Genomic DNA, 20,233 nt, shown 5'->3' on the forward strand with positions numbered 1-20,233 from the left:
TATAGAACAACTTCTATTCAGTTAAAATCCTGCCTGACATGAGAGCCCACCTTGGTAGTTGTTGGGAAGGAAGAGAAGGCAGGAGAAGTGTCTGCCAAAAGCGTGTATCTCAGGTGATTCTTGTGGTCCTAAAGCTTGAGACATTGTTAGGGGGGAAAGGATGTCCCAAAGCAAATTCCATATAGGCTTTGTGGACTCCACCCCCACCCCAGGTCAAAGCCAAAGACACTGGGAACTCCAAATCCCATCACCACCAAAGGGAAGGTGGCTGGGACCTGAGGGTGGGGTTAAGCAGCCAGGTGGATACAAAAGGCAGACACGTGGGCTTTGGGGGTGCTCCATTTTTGGCTCTCCGCCAGCTCGCAGGTCCGGCCAGCTCTGAGAGTGACTTTGGGTTTCCAGGTCGTCGGATCGGGTAGGACGCATTAAAGACTTTATTTCCCTATTTTCTCCCTGAGTTGTATATTTTCCTTATTTCTTTTTCTCTTGTAAATAAACCTTTTATTAACCCTTTTGCGTGTGTCTGTAGTAGAGTATTCATAAGTCCCTTTAAAGCGCGCGGGTGAGGACCCACAGCCAGGAACCCGTTTAATATCGGGGTTGCTCTATAACAACATCATTGTGGTATGGATGTTAGGAAGAATTGATTTGGGAATTTTCTTTCACCTTCTTAAAAAAAATGAATGTAGGTTGCAATAAGCAGAAAACAGGCAGAAATAGGAGAGCATTGTAGCAGAAGGCACTAGGAGGTGCCTGTGATAAGGTGCTTGCTTGTGCCCTGAAGCCGATGCATATTCAGTTAGCATGGTTAGCATGTATTACACATTTTTGACATAACAATGTCATTAAGTGCATCCTCAGAATAATTTTTTTTGCCTATAAGTTAACTAAACCATAAATTAATCACTGGTGTCTTAAATCAAGGATATGTTAATTTTGGTCCATTGGAAAGAGAATGTTGGCAAACATGATGCCAGATGTACTTAATGATCACTTCTCGAAAGATTGCTGAGATTTTTCTCAGTTCACAATTGTGCTGTCAGTACACCATAAAGGCTGAGGACATTACTTATTTAAGTGAAGTATTACACAGAGAAGGTATTTCTGCCCTGAGCACCAGGGGGAAACAAAGGTCACAAACAGAAGAGGTGAGGAAAGGTTAATGAGGGATTACATACAATGGTGTGGGAAAACAACAGAGAAAGCAAAGGGGGCTTAAAGCATCCAGAACTAATGATGGAGCCCTGAGCTGGGAGAGGAGGAGCTGTTCAGCAGGAAGGGAAGAGGGAGGGTGGAAAGGAAGTGAAGGAAGTAGACCCTTCAGGAGTTAGGCACTGCCAGCCCAGGAGCAGCTGGGAAGATCACACCAGGGCTGATTCTGGGCCTTTTGCTCACCTTCTACCAGGGCTGTGTTGGTTAAGCCGAAAGGGAAGTCAGAGTCAAGAGAAGCTATGGCTGCAGTGCCTCCAAGGGCATTCCTGGAGCAGAGGACCTGAATCAGGATGGAGATTGTATCTGCTGGGCAAGGGAAGACACCAGAACAGTACAGAGGCAATGTGTGTAATGCAGTAAGCGCAGCTTGGAAACTAGAAATCTGAGTCTGAATGCCAGCTCCTCCACCCAGCTGGTTGGTTGGCTTGGCACAAAGAGTTTAGCTTCCAGCAGCCTGATATCCTCACCTGGTACAGCCAGCACTCCAGAGGACTGCAGGTATGAAACAAATTACAATTTCCAGAGCATCCCACAGGTTGTCGCTGCATTCAAACACACCCATCACTCATAGCTGGCTACAAACATTCTATTGACAGAACCAAGGGGGCTAGAACTGAGCTTCCTGGTGCCTCACTGCGCTCTGAACAACAAGGCAGCCAGGATGTCTATCACAGACAGTTGCTGTTGGACAGTATAGTAGTGGTGCCATGGCGACGAGCAAGTAGGACAGCCAGTATGACACTAAGGACATGAGCCAGGCGGGCTATTATTTGCTGCCACAAATGGCACAAATTTCTCCTTAGACCCTCCTAAAAGATCTGTGTGGCACACAGATGCGCTCAGGATGGGAAAATTCATGGGCAAGCCATTGCGCATCTGCAGTTCCCATAGAGATAAAACACTTAACATAACATAGCATGCAAAGCAATAGCTTCACTTGCCGTAGTGCCAAGAAGGCACAGAGCTGGTTCTCTATGACCCGAGCAGACAGGGTAAGGGAGAGTCCTGGAGCCCTCAGTGGCTTTCTCAGGCTTTTATTGAGCCTTTACATGTAGTGCAGCCACCAGGTACACGGCAGGCAGGGGTGCTGGGGTGGGAGGGTTGTCAGGAGGCTGACAGGCCTCTCAGCTCCCAGGGAAAACTTCACTCTTTACTGGGCTCTTTGGTGCTCTCTCTCTCCTCCTCTCTCCTGTTCCCTCTCCTGCCTCTGCTTCTCTTGGTGAATTTATCAATACTGTAGCCACAGAAGTAAACAATACAACTGAACATAACAATGTAACAAAATTCATGTGTCTGCCATCAGGCTGGAGGGCAGAAAAGCCTGAAAATCATTTACCCTACACTTGCAGATGGTGATAACAGGCCAGGTAATTCTGGAGACAAGCCCTCTAACATCCTTTCATTGGCAAGGCAGGGTTTAGATACATAAACCTGTAACTCAGCACACAGAAACCTCTTTGTCCATTTTCCCAAGCTCTCTTGAGTGCAAACTGAGGAACTACCATTAAAGATCACAAAGGAACTCAGACATGTTATAAATCCTATGTCTGTCAGGAAACTCACTGCATCTGGTTTCAAAGCTGCTAGTAATCTTGTGAAGCCTCCTCTTGATGTAGTTAAATGCTTGGTTAATTTATAGAATATTCCAGAGTCAGATGAATTTGAAGAGCAGCTACACCCAATGTCAGTTCATTTAGGCTCTGGAGTAAAAGAAACATTTTCTCCTCACTCAGAAATCTCCTTCAGCTTTGATAAGTAGATTGTTTATTAACCTTAGGAGCTATCTTTTAGGAGTTAGATATATCCTGGTTTAGGTGGAAGAAGCAGGGGTTTCCATTTCTCCACCAATATGTGAATTTGAGAAGGAGAGGATTTGCACTTTGTGTCCGCAGTACAACTTGGGACAGCACTTCAGTGTGGCACCTTTGAAGCCACAGACATGTCCAGGAGTGTGGATGGCAGCCAAGAAATGCAGGTACCTGCTGTGCAGGCTTTGAGATTGGACAGTGAGAAAAGAGACAATACAGAGATGTATTCCCAAGCTCAGGGGGTTGTTGTGTTGTTGTAGAGATCATCACTCTCAGAAGTGAGAAAGAGAATGTATAAGCTGGAATAACGCAGGTCAGATTGTAATGCTGTATAAGTAAATTCCAAGACTGATATTCTGAATCCATAACCAAATATTCCAGTTATTCAGGAAAACAAAATTTCCCTTTAAATTGTGAGGTCCCTTCTTCATGCTTAGTTAGTTAAATGCTTAGTTAACTTAAAGAATGCTTAGTTAAATGCTTAGTTAACGTAAAGAATGTTCCAGTGTGGGATAAAGAACAGTCACACCCAAGCCACACACAAGGTCAGTTCAAAGAGTCAGGCTCTTGAGTGAAAGACTGGTGAAAAGAAATAGTATCTGAAGATTCTATGGTTTTCCTTAATTTTAATTTGGAGGAAGAGACAATATCACTATGAAAATTAAACTTAATATATGTTATTTTTTTATGTCTTAAGAAACTCTAAGGGGTAAAAATAGGAATGATTAGAGCATTTTATTTCATTTTTTTAAGATTTATTTATTTATTTATACAAGAACTGGGGCACAGGCCAGAGGCACGGGAGGGTGGGAGGATTCACCAGAGACAGCGTGGGGAACAAAACAGGCAGACTGATGAAATACACTGCTGAGGGGAGCAGCGGGCATGACAGGAGAGGTCTGCTGTGCCATGTGGGACCTTCGCCAGACAGCCAGAGAGCATTTTATTTTTTTAGCCTAATAAAATAGATATTTGGATTCAAGGAAATGTAAAAGAACAGTAATACAATATTATCCTTGAATGCAAAAGAATAGATCTTCCCTTTACACACATGTAAATTTTGTTTGGAACAAATTATGAGACTATTTATTGCTCTGCATAAACATTGTTTCTCTCAAAGGATCTTTGTGAGTCAACTGTGAAGTTGAGAAAGATGAAATAAGCAGTAATTTAGTGTATACAATATGAAAATTACCAAGAAAAAAAACCACTGCCTTTTATTGTTTGCCATTTAGGCACATGGAACGAACAGCCCAGGATTGAAGTGTTTCTGATTAAAATAAGATTTTTTTTTTCATATAGAAGAACTGGGGTGGAATCTAGAGGAGGAGGGGGTGAGAGGATTCACCAAAGAGAGAATGGGGAGCAAAACAGACAGATTTATTGAAATACAATGCTAAGAACAGCAGGCAAGACAGGAGAGGTCTGCTGCGCCATGTGTATTAGCTCCCTGACCGGGGATTGAACTCAGGCTATAGTGTTGACAGTACTGAGACTCAACCCTTTAGTCACCAGGGAGGGCCCCCTACAATAAGAATTTGTCAACTGCTTTTCTGGTTGGGTGTCTAACAATGGCTTTTAAAAAAAATCTATATATAGCTCTTAACTATTGCCCTATTATAACCTCTCATGCCTTGATTTGGAACTAGAAATTTTTCATTCAGATATTTGTTAGTGGCTTTATCTGAGAAAAGCATGTGTTTCAGAAACCTCCACATCAGAAGAAAAGTTCTAAACTAAATTTTGACAGAATGAGAAAGGAAGAGAAATGTAATTTTAGGAAAATATCAATTTGCTATTTTATCGGGATCTCAATAATATATTTAAAAGAGGACACATTATCTCATTGTAAACAAAATCATAAGCAACGATGCCATGTTTTCAGTGGCATAGGTCTCAGGGTTAAAGAAAAGTTAGCTTTCTTTCTTTCTATAAGGAAGTTCTGAATATTGCCAAGTTGATAAATAATATATGAACCAGTATATACAGCATTATCCCATTTTAGTAAAATATAAATATAGAAAATAGGTAATTGGTACATAATTTGGTAAAATTAATATGTTAGTGATATGTTTACATATACATACAGTTATTATATGTATATGTATGGATATGATACATAAATGTCATTTATCAGTTTATGTCATATGTACAAAGAGAGAGGGGAGAAAAAGAAAGTTAAGCGAGAGATATGCCAAAATGGCTACCCCTAGAAATTTGGGTCTTTTGTCTTTGGGTTATCTGTAATTTTCTAAAATTTCTTTAAGGATCATATATGATTTTGCAAAATGAATATGATAGATATCTTATTTTGCCTTCCAAGAGTCACTGTTTTACACCATACTGTTTTCTGTCATTGGTGAAATGTAGGGACTGAATCTATGAAATGAAATGATTGGTTTGGCCAACTGGACCCTGGTGAAGAACAGTTGCAGGAAATTTCCAGAAGTCAGAATAAAGTGAATATTTTTTTACTTAGCTCTTTCAAAGTATAGTCATCAAGGATGACTTTATATCAGATGATTATTTGCAAACATCCTCCCTCTCACTAGAGGTTTCAGTAATAATCCTTAATTCCATATTCTTTTATTAATTGTTGGGGTCCTGTGCTATTCTTATTGCATTCTCTATATTAGAGAATATCCACAATTTCTACATAGAGAATATCCACAATATCCACTATATCTACAACTTCTACGTAATGTCTTCAACAGACTCCACCAATAACACAATTACATTTGTCATTGCGTTGCTACTGGAAATATAACTGAAATATTATAATTCTGGTACTTCATTTTCTGGGACTTCACTACTAATGCTATTCTTGGAACTTCACTATAGATCGTAAAGATAGAGTTCAGATATACTCACATACTCTGAACACTACAGTGGAATTACTGTAAGAAAAGCCAATGCTTGAAAGAGGATAGTTGGGATAGAGCCAAGTAGTGTTGTGAATCTTTCACTCTTTTTTGGACATAAAGTCATTCTAAACATTTTTAGGGATCTGGACTATCTTTATGACCATCTGGAAATGAACTTATTTCTCTCCTGTTCATAATTTTAATCAATTTAACCTGTGATTTTCCCTGATATCACAATACCTTTTCCAAGAATGTTTGCCATATGTGCTGGGCACATGGCAGATTTTCTGTTCACATGATAATAATCAGCTGGCGCAGGCAGTGTAAAAGATTTCCTTTTTTAAAAAAAGATATAAAACAATTTTCTGAAAATGATGATGTAATGGAACCAGAGTTATTCTCATTCATGAAAAAGCATGTATATGAATAAATAAGGCCTGGGAAGGAAACATTGAAAATGAAAAAATTCATGAAGCTCGTGTATGCTATGGAATATTTGCCCCCATCAGTCAGATTTGGATACACCTCACAACACACAAGGCACAATTAAGGGTATTTATTCAATAATGGGAACAAATTTATCCATTTAAATGCTGTACTGATACCAACTAACAACACTCAAGAGCAAGCTTTAAAAGAATCAGCTTCTTTCGAAGGAATTTATGTTCCAGAAAGTAATGCATATGTGTTTCAAGAAACACCAAAAATTTTAGGAATCAGCAAAATAAAATCACACTCAAAATTACCAGGTATGCAAAGAAGTTGGAATATACAACTCATAACTACGAAAATAATCAATGAAGAGAAACAATCTCAATAATGATAAAGATGATAAATTAGTAGGCAGGAACCACCAATCTATGATTATACTTTATATATTTAAAGAGGTATAGGAGAGTATCTGCATGTTAATGAGACACAGATATTTTAAGTAATGAGTTGAATATCTAGAGAAAAAAATACAATATTTTCAATGAAAAATGCACTTGATGAAATTACCAGCATATCAGATATTGCAGAATAAAACAACAGAAAATTAGAAAATACAGCAAAACAATTAAAAATGAAACAGAGAGAAAAAAGTAGGAATAATTTCAAAAGAAGTAATATATCTATAAGGGTAGTCCCAGCAAGAGGGACATCAGAAAACATTTAAAAATAAAATAATTGAAAAATTTCCTATTTAATAGTAATATTTCTAGACTCAAGAAGCTCAATAAGCTCTAAGCAATATAACCACAAGAAAAACTACACTAATATATGGATTATAGAAGAAAACAGCAGACAAACTAAATTTCTTCAGAATTAAAAACTTTCTCTTCAAAAGATACTATTAGGAAGATGAAAAGGTAAGCCACAGACTGAAAGAAAATATATGCAAAACATATTTTTCATCAAGGACTTGTTTACAGGTTATATCAAGAACATTTATAACTGAAAGATAAGAAACATGTTAATTAAAAAATTGGTAATATATTTGTGCAGACACTTCACCAACTTAGCTATAAAGATAGCACCTGACACATACAAAACTGCTATGTGTCAGCCACACTGGTCTCATAGAAATATACAGGAAAACAGTGTGATGTCATAATGATACTACACATTTAAAATGGTTAAAGTTGGTGAGATATAAGATGTTCACATGAAAATGTAAAATGGTGGTTGGACCAGTTTGCACTCCCACCAGCAGTGCAGGAGAGTTCCTTTTTCTCCACAACCTCGCCAACATTTGTTGCTGCTAGTTTTTTTAATATGCACCATTCTCACTGGTGTAAGATGGTATCTCATTGTAGTTTTGATTTGCATTTCCCTGATTAAAAGTGATGTTGAACATTTTTTCATATGCCTGTTGTCCATTTGCCCTTCTTCTTCAGAGAAGTTTCTTTTTAGGTCTTCTGCCCATTTTTTGACTGGATTGTTTTCTTTGTTTTTGTTGAGTTTCATCAGCTCTTTGTAGATTTTTGTGATCAGTCCTTTATCATTAGTGTTGTGTGCAAAAATGTTCTCCCAGTTGGTGGGGTTTCTCTTTGTTTTTGTTATTGTCTCTTTTGCTGTGCAGAAGCTCTTTAATTTGATGTAGTCCCAGCTGTTTATCTTTGCCTTCACTATCACTGCTTTGGGCAATGTGTCTATAAAGATATCTTTGATGTGCATGTCATGTAGTGTTTCACCTATATTTTGTTTTATGTACTTTATGGTTTCAGGTCTTATGTCTAGTTCTTTAATCCAGTTTGAGTTGGTTTTTGTGTATGGTGTGAGATAGTGGTCAAGCTTCATTCTTTTGCATGTAGCAACCCAGTTTTCCCAGCACCATTTATTGAACAAACTTTCTTTGCTCCAATGCATATTCTTTGCTCCTTTCTCAAATATTAGTTGACCATAAATCTGTGGGTTTATTTCTGGATTTTCTATTCAATTCCATTGGTTTGTGTGTCTGTTTTTGTTCCAATATCATGCAGTTTTGATGATTAAGGCTTTGTAGTATAGTTTGAAATCTGGGAGTGTGATGCCTCCATTCCCTTCTTTTTTTTTCAGAAGAGCTTTGGCTATTTGGGGTTTTTGGTGATTCCATATGAATTTCATCAATAATTGAGCTGTGTGGAGATTTCTTGACCTACTAAACATAGAGCTTCCATATGATCCAGCAATTCCACTCCTAGGTATTTACCCAAATGACACAGAAACAGTAATTCCAAAGGGCACCTGCACTCCTATGTTTATAGCAGCACTATTTACAATAGCTAAGCTATGGAAACAACCCAAATGCCCAAAAATAGATGACTGGATCAAGAAGATGTGGTACATATACACAATGGAATATTACTCAGCAATCAAGAAAGATAAACACATGCAGTTTGCAGCAACATGGATGGAGCTAGAAGGGATCATGCTCAGCGAAATAAGTCAGAAAGAAAAAGAAAAATACCGGATGGTCTCACTCATAGCAGGAATCTAGAAAACCTAAATAAGGGACCAGGAAAAAGACTAATCAATACAAAGTAAACATTAAAATCAACAAGCAACTATAAACCAGAGACACACTATGGGGATGAGAGGGAGGGACGGGGAAAGGAAAGACTAGAGTCAAAATAAGGGGGGGGTACAATTGTATGGGGAATATAACCAAAATGCAAATGCATACATTGTACAAAGATGAAAAAAGATGTAAGAATTATATAAAATAAAATATTTAAATAAAAAAAGAAAATGTAAAATGGACCTACTGCTTTGGAAAACAACTTTCAGTTTCTTAAAAATTAAACGTAAATCACCACATGACACAGCAATTTCACTCCTAGATATTTACTCCAAGAAAAAAAAAAAGCACACATCCACAAAAACACAATTCACAAGTGTTCTTAACAGGTTTATTTGTAATAGCCCCAAACTGGAAACAATTTAAACTTTTGCAATTGGCTGACTGATGTTCCTTCATACTCCATATGTCGAAGTCCTGATCTTCAATACCTCCAAATGTGAATTTTAAAGCAATTATTGAGTTAAACAAGGCTATTGGGTTTGTCTTAATTCAAACTGATTGTGTTTTCATAAGAATAAATTTGGACACACACAGACAGACCAAATGTGGCTGCATAGAAGACCATGTGAGGACAACAGAGGGAAGGCAGCCATGTGCCAGACAAGGAAAGACACCTCAGGAAAAGCCAAACCTGCCAACATCTTGATCTTGTAACATCCAGAACTGTAGGAAAATAAATTTCTGTTGTTTAGGTCTCATAATCTGTGGCATTTTATTATGAGATCCTAGATTAATAGAGTGTCTATCAAAAATAGATAAATGGATTTTATATGCATGCAATGGAAAACTGCAACCCCATAAAAAAAGCAGATAATTCATAAATTCTACAATTTGGGTGAATCTCAGTGTACTTATGCTGAGTAAAAGAAGTCAGGCTTCCACAAAAGTATATATCCTATAGGAAGTATACATTATGTGCATAATTCAAGAAAACTAACATACATCTACAGTGACAAAAATAGACATGTAGTTGCCTGGTGGTGGGATAGGATGAGGGATTTCCGGGGCACAGGAGGAAATCATGTGGGGGTGAAGTAGGGGAATGGATCTGTTCATCATTTTATTATAGTTTTCCTGAGTGTGGACAATCCTAAACTCATCAAATTGTACTCTTTAAATAAATGTTGATTTGGGAGTCAAGTACTTCAATAAAGCTGTAAAATTTTTTTTTTATTTATTTAAGAAAAAAGTCAGTAGACATGTCATTGTTTTGCCATCCACAAAAAACTTACCAGTCACTCTCAGTGCAGCCATGCCACAAGCAAAAGGAAGGAGGAATTTGCAAGTGATGGTATATGAAGTCTGCCTTCTGCTCTCTTTCCCATTTTATTAAGTTGCTCAACATGATCCTCTTCTCCGCAGGAAAAAAATAATGTGACACCCATAGTGATCTATTCAGAAATAGGAAAGTTGAGGAAGTGGAAGTGAAGGAAAAATTTAAAAGTTGTAGGGATATTGGAATATTGAAGTGAGGATGTGATAGCCCCTGCAGAGGGCGGGCTGGAGGTGCCCCATGCCCACAGAGATTTCAACATCTATAAGGTAACTGACTATTTTTACCAGAGAAAAATTTGTCCACTTGCACAATGAGAACCAAAATAAGCAGAGGCAAGCCAAACAAAGCCTGTATGACAAAGTATTATTATTTTTATTATTATTATTATTATTATTATTATTATTATTATTATTATTATTGCAGTATTGCAAGTCCTACATCTTGTGTCACCCTCTCCATCCCTTCCTTTTTTTAATCATTCTTCACATTCAAAAACACATGTCGGTGGGCACGGCTGTGCTGAGGATCATCCAGTCAAGGGAGTGGAGAACAGATGTGAAGAGTGGGGTTGAGACAGGAAAATATTAATGAGCTGCTCTTTAAGATATTACCACTTTTCACAGAAAGTGCAATTCGTTGTCTCCTTTGATTCCCACTAACTGCTTGAAAGCCAGGGTCGCCAGCGCAGTGGCGCACAGAAAATCAAGAGGAAGGGGTGATTCTTGTCATGGGCAACTCTGGTGTGAACAGGCTGCAGAAGAAAAGCAAACCACCTCGATTTGTTCCTGTTGAATGAGCCCTTAGCCAGTAAAACTGCAACCTTTATCTTTAGGATCTGTTGGAGTTGTATAGAAGAAACCTCTTTATTATCAGGGACTACATCCAGGTTTGGTGCTAAGTACTTATCAATTAAATGAGAAGATAAGCATGTAAGGAAAATATCTATGCAAAGATCAGACAATGACTCAAAGTAAAGACATGAGCCAAAACAGAAACCATTCATGATCAGTATTCTTTCAACTGAAAAGGCAAAGCATTAAGCATCCTCCAGGAAAGACTTTGATGAGCATGAGTGTTTTCAGTTAACAGCAAAAAAGTTTTCCATTATCATGAGTTCTTCCTTCAGCACCAGTTGAAGCAGAGACTTCTACTAATACAATAAAAGCATTAATAATTAAAATAACTCAGGTTGCCCCCTCCATTAACATTTCTTATCCAAAAAGGTCATAAATAACTTGAATAAAAATGTCTCAAATTGGGCCTCCCCGGTGGCACAGCGGTTGAGCGCTGGGTTGCGAAGCTGCCCGCAGTCTCTGCAGCGCCGGTTCAATCCCCGGCTGCTCCCGGCCACCGGAGGAGGGTCCCTCATGGCGCGCAGACCTCTCTTGCCGCCCGCTGCTCCCCTCAGCAGTGTACTTCAGTCCTTCTGCCTGTTCTGCTCCCCGCTCTGGCTCTGGTGAATTCTCTCACCCTCCCGCGCTTCTGACTGTACCCAGTGCTTGTGTAAATAAATAAGATAAGAAAAAAAAAAAAAAGAAAAAAAATCTCAAATTAGTAAATCCTGGATTCATTCTAAGAGTATGTGCCTCATTTGATTTATGCATTTGACACAGCAAGAATTAAATTGATTACTTGTTTATACAATTGTCTAGATATGTGATAGGCCCTCAGTGCTTCCAGATAGATCACAAAAAATTGCACTTTATGGAAGGCCACCCATATTTTTCTCATCCTTCTAGATAATTCAGTCTCCATGTTCTGAACCAATTATTAGCCATGTTGCCACTAGCTAAGGAGTCCTTTAAGATTCGATAGTATGGGAGCAGCAATAGTAAGGACTAAGTTCCTCGTATCTAAGGTGATTTGTTATTGCAAATCTTCGACGTAATCAAGCATGCTTAATTTTATTCTCTTCATTTTATAGACTTAATAATGAATTTGTCAAAAAGCCATAAAAAATTAAAAAGTCATGGATTTGTATAAAAATTTCTCTGTCTTAAAAATATCCTCAATAAAGCCCTTCTTCAAAAAAAAAATTAAAAGGTGAAGCTGGACCAGTCAGTAGAAAATGATGCGAACCATCGGTTGCTTCAACCTACTGACTGGACCCCCTAGACTATAAACTTCCCATGTAGAATTGCTTTTAGAACATCCCATGGGCTCTAGTAAGTTGTCTCTCCATTTTCAGTAGTCTCCACATCTGTTTTGATTTGCTCTTTGATTACTTCATTGACCCAGGAGTTGTTCAGAAGTTTAGTCTCCCAGCATTTTTGTTAGTTTGAGACTTTTTTTTAATAATTTCTAGCTTTATAACTTTGTGATCTGTGGAGATGCTAGATATAATTTCTATTTCTGTACATTTTCTGAGTCATATTTTATGTCCTAATATATGATGTAATGTATGAACATTCTTGAGAATGTCCAATGTCTACTAGAAAAGCGTATTAACTTCTTTTGGCCTGGCCAGCTCTATAAATATCCCTTAAACCCATCTGTTCTAATACTTCTTTTAAGGTATTTTCTCTTTGTTAGTTTTCTGTCTGGATGATCTATCCCTTTGTGTCAGTGGAGTGGGTGAGATCTCCCCCAGTAACTGTATTTTTGTTCATATATTGTTTAGATCTGTTAAATGCTGCTTTATGTAACTAGATGTTCATGTGTTAGGTGCATAAATAGTAATATAAGTTATATCTTCTTGGTGAATGGTTCCCTTGATCATTATATTGTGTCCATCTTTGTCCCTTACTACCTTTTTTTAGTTGAAAGTCTGTTTTATCTCCTATGACAACAGCAGCTCCTGTTTTACTCTTTGAATCATTAGCATGTATGACTTTATTTCACAGTATTATTTTCAGTTTTATCTTTTGTTTATAAATGGGTTTCTTGTAAACAAATTATAACTGGTTGCAATGTTTTCATCTATATTGTTTGCCTTTGCCTTTTTATTTGTGCAATGAGACCATTACATTTGATTGTTGATATGAACTGTTTTTTTTTTGCAGTCTTTTTCTTTTAGTTTTTTTTTTTTTTTATTTGTGTCTCTCAGCTCTTTCTGGATGACTTTCCTTAGTATTTCTATAAAATTATTTGTTTCTTCATCTGTGAGTCTCTATTCTTGATTTTTTTTTATTTTATTTATTTTTTATTTTTTTTTATACAAGCACTGGGTACAGTCAGAAACATGGGAGGGTGAGAGAATTCACCAGAGCCAGAGCAGGAAACAGAACAGGCAGAGTGACAAAATACACTGCTGAGGGGAGCAGCAGGCACAGCAGGAGAGGTCTGTCACGCAATGTGGGACCCTCACCGGTGGCCGGGAATGAAACTGGTGCTGCAGAGGCTGCGGGCAGCTTTGCAGCCCAGTGCTCAACCGCTGCACCACCAGGGGAGGCCCTATTCTTGATTTTTGGTTAATGGTTACTATGGGGATTTTACTTAAATTCATGTCTTAATTCCTTTATGAGCTGACATATGCTCTCTGTCATGTAACCATATAGGTTCTGTCCATTTCTTACTCCCCCTTAGTGTTTTGTTGTTGACTCATGCTATTCTTGCTCATTATTCTGGTGTTTTATTGTATTGTCATTTTTCTCAGGATTATTTTCATTTTTCTTTTCTTGTAGAAGAACTTCTTTCAACATTTTTGAATGAAAGATATGGTGGTAGTAAACTCCATTAATTTCTGTTTGTATGGGAAAACTTTTATTTTACTCTTGTACTTGAATGATAATTTTGAAGTCTATAGAATTCCTGGATGGTAGATCTTGTCCTTCAGGATTGTGAACACTTTTCTTTCCAACTCTCAGAGAGTTTCTGGACTAAAGTCCAAGGAACTCCTAATTGGGGAAACTTTGTGAGTTATTTTGCATTTGTTTCATGCAAGTTTTTTTCTTTATGTTTGACAATGATGTATCTAAGTGTAGTTTTTTTTTTTTTTGGATTTAAATTTTGTTATTCTCTCTGCTTCTGCATAGCCATATTAATTCATTCTTTAGTGTTGAATAGGGTTTTAAATAGGGTTTATGCTCCCATTTTTCTCTCTTCACCTTCTGGGATTCCAACTATTCTTGTGTCTTCTTCTAATTGATTCTTCCTTTTTTCATAGTTCCCTCATATTTCTTTTATCTTGATTTTCTCTTTTATTCTAAACAAGTAATTTGTTCATTTAAGTCATACATTTGAAATGAAAACCAAAATAATCCAAACAGTACAGTTTCACATAATAAATACATACAGTAAGGGAACAGATCAAATTATCTAAAACATGCAATCATGTTTAGTCAATTGATTTTGGGCACAGTTTCCAAGATAATCCAGGGAGAAAGAAAAGTGATTAAAAGCATTTCAAATAATGGCTGTTATTGTAACCTGATATCAGTTTTGGGGGAAAAGATTAACCTCAACTATTGTCTCCAAAACAGTATAAGATCTAAAATATAAGATCTGAAATTCTAAAATTTCTATAAGAAAACATTGGAGAACATCAATGTAACATGGGTTATTCAAGGATTTCTTAAAATTGATACAAAACCAATATTTCATAAAAGAAAAGTAAATCTCTATGGTACATATTTGACAAAGACATGTGCCTAGACTATAAAGGAAAGTCTTACATCTTAAGACTAAGTCAGAAAGCCACCCAATAAAGGTGGGCTTATTTTTCTTTTATTTTTATAAGATAAAAAAAAATTCAAAAGATCCTTACAAAAGAAAATATATCAAAAGTCAATCAGAACACAAAAAGTTGCTCAATACAGGTAATGATCATGACAATGTAAATTAAAACCCACAATGAGATATTGCTACAAGGTCACTTAAATGACTAAAAGTTGAAAACTGGCAATATCAAAACTAGTAAGGAAGTAACTGAAATTGTCATACATTGTTTTTGCAGAGATGAGAAATGTTGCACACCCATTAGAAAAATTTTAAGCATCTTGGGCCTCCCCTGGTGGCGCAGCGGTTGAGCACTGGGCTGCAAAGCTGCCCGCAGCCACTGCAGTGCCCGTTCCGGCCACCAGCGAGGGTCCCACATGGCGCGCAGACCTCTCCTGCCGTGCCCGCTGTGCCCCTCATCAATTTGTCTGTTCTGCTCCCTGCTCTGGCTCTGGTGAATTCTCTCACCCTCCTGCGCTTCTGACTGTACCTGGTGCTTGCGTAAATAAATAAAAAAATCTTTTAAAAAAAGGCAGTAAGAAAAAAAAAAATCTTATAAAATTAAAGATAACATCATGAGAATCAGCTATCCCCATCTTTTGACCCACTCAAGAAAAATAAAAACATTTGCCCATGCAGACATTCATGTTTCCTATGTTTATTGCAGCACTATTTACAATAGCCAAGATATGGAATCAACCTAAATACCCCAAAACATGTGAATAGAATACTACTCAGTGCTCACAAGAGATAAATTCAGGTTATTTGCTGCAACATGAATGCAGCTAAACAAAATAAGTCAGAAGAAGAAAGATAAATACCGCATAGTTTTACTTATATGTGGAATATAGAGAAACCAAACTAAAGGTCAAAGACAAACTTTAAAAGGTGACCATAGGAACCTCCTGGTTGGCATAGGGGGTAAAGTCCCAGCACTATCAAGCTATTGGCAGCCACTGTAGCATGAGGTTGATCCCCGGCCAGGGAGCTAAAATACATGGCATAGCAGACCTCTCCTATCTCTCCCACTGCTCCCCTCAGCAGTGTATTTTAGTAGATCTGCCTGTTCTGCTTCCCACTCCCTCTCTGGTGAACCCTCATATCCCACCCCCGTGCCTGTGGCCTACACCCCAGTTCTTGTATGCATAAATAAATTTTAAAAATCTTGGAAAAAAAAAAAAAGAAAGGTGACCATAAATCTGAGGCATCTGGGAGAGACAGGAGAAATAAAGGGTCGTGAGGAAGGGTGAAAAAGGAGGTAAAAAAAGAGCACATTGAACTATGACTGAGGCGACCAGAAGGGGATGGTGGTGGGGTAGGAGCAATGAGGGATCTTATGGAGGATTACTGTGGCTATGGTGGTAGATGTGGTGAAATAACATACAATTTTAGATGTGTAAACTTGTATCCCTAATATATATCTGTGATGTAATTCAGCATTAACTCAACAAATAGAACATTAAAAATGGATGAAGCACGTAAACCCCACCCAAAAAATTAATGAGCCAATCAAGAAATCACAAGTGATATCACTCAGTGATTAAGCAAAATAATCATGAAAATAGAAAAAAATCTGTCAAATGCAGGCAAAATAGTACTTAAAGAGAAATTTCATCCTGATGCCGGAAAAAATAACTAAATCTTTTTTCTCACCTTAAGAAATTAGAAAAGAACGTATTTAACTCAATTTTGGATGAATAAACATGTAAAAACAAATAAATCAATGAAATGAAAATGAAAAAAGAGAGAATACATGTATCTGATGTCTTTTTTTTTTATTAAATAATAAATTTTATTTTTATATTCCCCCATACAACTGCACATGCCCCATTCTGACCCCAATCCCTGTCTTTTAAAAGAACGATGAAAATGACAAGCCTCTAACAAGATTGCTCATTGAGGGAAATAGAGAAGAAACAAATTATTACTCAGAAGATGAAAAGGAGATATTACTATTGATCCTACGAATATTCAAGGGATAATCATTACAAATAATAATTTTACATTGTTAAGTTTAAACATTTAGATAAAGTAGGTGAAAATAACTTATAGGTGTGTTTCTAAATGGATACAAATGCAAAATCTATTATAAATATTCAATTTGTATTTGAAAATCTTCTCAAGACATCTTTAGTCCCAAATACCTTCACCAGTGTATTTAAACACATAATGAAAAAATGGTAACATTTTTTATGAACTTCTTTCAGAAAACAGGTGAATAGAGAACATTTCTTATAGGGCAGAGCATTACACTGAAACAAAGACAGTAAAAGAAAAGAAAACTAGAAACTAACATCTTTCATGAACATAAATGCAAATATAGCCTTAAAGTTTTATAAATAAAATCCAGTATATTGTTATTATAAAGATAAATATCTAGACAAGAAAACATGAAATCCAGAAATAATGCCACATATATGGTCAATTAATTGTTATCAATTTTGCCAAGAAAATTCAATGAGAAGCAAATAACAAAGCCTGTTTATTCATAAAATAAAATAAACACCCCCCCCAGACACACACACCAGAGACCTAAACAGAAAAGCTAAACTACAAAACTTTGAGAATAAAATACAGATGAAAAATCTTTGCATGTTGTGGAGGGCAAATATATCTTAGACCATATGAAAAATAAAAGGCAAAGAAAAAGTGATGGAGAAAGAACAATTTTCTAAGCCAGGCAATACTTTCAGAGGGATAGAAGAGCTGTAATCTAAGTTTAGATTAAAAATATGTTTTATTCATAGCATCCTGAATTTTTAAGCCAGAAATTTCTTCAAAACACACCTAGTTAAATGTCCTTATTTTATGCTTGAATTAGCCAATGCCAAGAGGTTCACAAATATAAGAGATTAATGACAACACTTATTTTTCTGAAATAAGCATATATTGTTTATAAGCTAAGTTAACAGAAGTGAGAAAATAGTAAAGATTCAAACTAATAAATGAGAAAAGAACAGAAAAGCAATAAAAAATGATGAAACAGTCATTTCTTTGCAATATAAACAAAGATAAATTTTTAACTAGACTAAGATGAAAAAACTCAAGTGAATAAAATTGGAAATGGATAAGGAGACATCACAACCAATACCACAGAAGTGAAATAGGAGCTATGATGAACATTATATACCAACAAATTGGACAATGTAGAATAAATGGATAAATTCCTAGAAATCACACAGCCAAACAAGACTAAATCATGAAGAAATAGAAAGCCTTAAGAGAGCAGTAACAAATAAGTACCAACAAATAAGATTAAGTCAGTAATCAAACACCTCCCAACATAGAAAAGACCATATAGCTCCATGAATGAATTCTACCAGTTAAAGAAGAATTAATTTCAATCTTCCTTAACCTCTCCCCCTAAAAATAAAGAGGAATTTCATCAGCTCTTTGTAGATTTTTGTGATCAGTCCTTTATCATTAGTGTTGTGTGCAAAAATTTTCTCCCAATCAGTGGAGTGTCCCTGGTTACTGTCTCTTTTTCTATACAGAATCTCTTTAATTTGATGTAGTCCCAGCTGTTTATCTTTTCCTTCACTATCACTGCTTTGGGTGATATGTCTTTAAAGATGTTACTGAGGTGCATGTCATGTAGTGTTTTGCCTATATTTCCTTCTATATATTTTATGGTTTCAGGTCCTAGGTCTAGTTCTTTTTAATCCCTGCACCACCAGGGCTGCCATTCCAACCTCTTTCTATGAGTACAGCATTACCCTGCTGTCAGAGCCAGATAAAGATACAAGTAATGGAAACTCATAAAAATAGATGCAAATATCCTCAACAATTTATTAGCAAACTGAATTCGACAGCATTTTAAAAGGATCGTACAACATGACTAAGTGGAACTTATCCCTGGGATGCCTGTGTAATTTGATATAAACAAATCACTCAATGTGATACACCACATTAATGGAATGAAGGAAAAAACAAGCATGGTCATCTCAATAGATGATTTACAATAACATTAAGAAGGAAAAAATACTTTAAACAAAGAGGTAAAAAATTTGTATAATAAAAACTATAAAACAATGATGACAAAATAAATTAGATATAAATAAATGGAAAGATATCCTGTGTTCATGGACTGGAAGAATTAATATTGTTAAAATGCACATACTCCCCTAAACAATTTATATACACAATGCAATCTCTGTCCAAAACCCAATGACATTTATTAGGGAAATAGAAAAAATAATCCTAAAATTTGCATGGAAAGTTAAAAAAAATGAAGACCCAAATAAATTTTAAACAAGGAGAACAACTCTGGAGGCATCACATTTTATGATTTCAAAATATAATACAAAGCTAAAGTAATCAAAACAATAGGTACTGGCATAAAAAGGGCATACTTACCAATGAAGGTGATCTCAAAAATAAACTCATACATCAACTGACTTTCAAATAAGGGGGCCAATAACATACAATAGGAAAAGAAGTTCTTCAATAAATGATGTTGGGAAAACTGTATATGCTAAAAATAAAAATGATATTGGATCTTTATCTTATTCAATAAAAAAAATCATTTCAAAATAAGACCTAAACCTGAACTCCTAGTAAGTGTAAGAATTTAATTTCTAGAAGAAATTATAGGGGGGAAACTTCAACCTTAAAGATGATTTCTTGAGTATGACACCAAGATATACAGGCAGCGTAGAAAACAATCAATAAAATGAAGCAATAACCTATAAAATGGGAAAATATTTTCAAACCCTTACCTGGATTTTTTTGATGAATTAGACATAGTTTTTTTCATATGTTGCTTTTTAAAATTTTATCTTTATACATATATCTTTATACATATATACAGATAATGAAATATTATTTCACCTTAAAAAAAGACAGCCTGTTATTTGCAAAAATAAGATGAGCCTGGAGGACATTATGCAGAATGAATTAAGTCAGACACAGAAAGACAAACTCTACATGATACCACTAATATGATGAATAAAATAACCAAACTCATAAGAAGCAGAGTGGCGGTGGTCAGGGTTGGTGAAAGGAAAACAGGAAGGTATTAGTCAACTACAAATATGCACCTGTATAGGTTGCACAAACCTTAGAGATTTACAACATGGTTAACAATACTATATTATATATTTAAAATTTTGCTAAGAGCTTGATCTTAAATTAAGTGTTCTTAGCATAAATGAATGAAACAATGAATAAATAAATCATACATGCACAAATAAGAGGGTGAGAGAAAACTTGTGTATATGATGGAAAGGTTTATGACATAGACTGGGGCTGGTTTTACAACGTGTCATTATCTCCAAAATCAAGCTGTTTACATTAGTTACACATAGCTTTATGTGTATCCAAAAACATTTTTTCATTTAAAAAAATGGAAATTTAAATCCATCCTCTACCCTAC

General features: G+C 36.2%; 1 pseudogene; it reads left to right on the forward strand.

Moving 5' to 3' along the window:
* The window catches only part of LOC119242825 (heat shock cognate 71 kDa protein-like), a 102,855-nt pseudogene that overhangs the window by 31,689 nt on the left and 50,933 nt on the right, over positions 1-20,233 (forward strand).

This window comes from Talpa occidentalis, unplaced genomic scaffold, assembly GCF_014898055.3.
Source record: "Talpa occidentalis isolate TD23 unplaced genomic scaffold, MPIMG_talOcc4v2.1 talOcc4.13, whole genome shotgun sequence".
In the NCBI taxonomy this organism is placed as follows: Eukaryota; Metazoa; Chordata; class Mammalia; order Eulipotyphla; family Talpidae; genus Talpa; species Talpa occidentalis.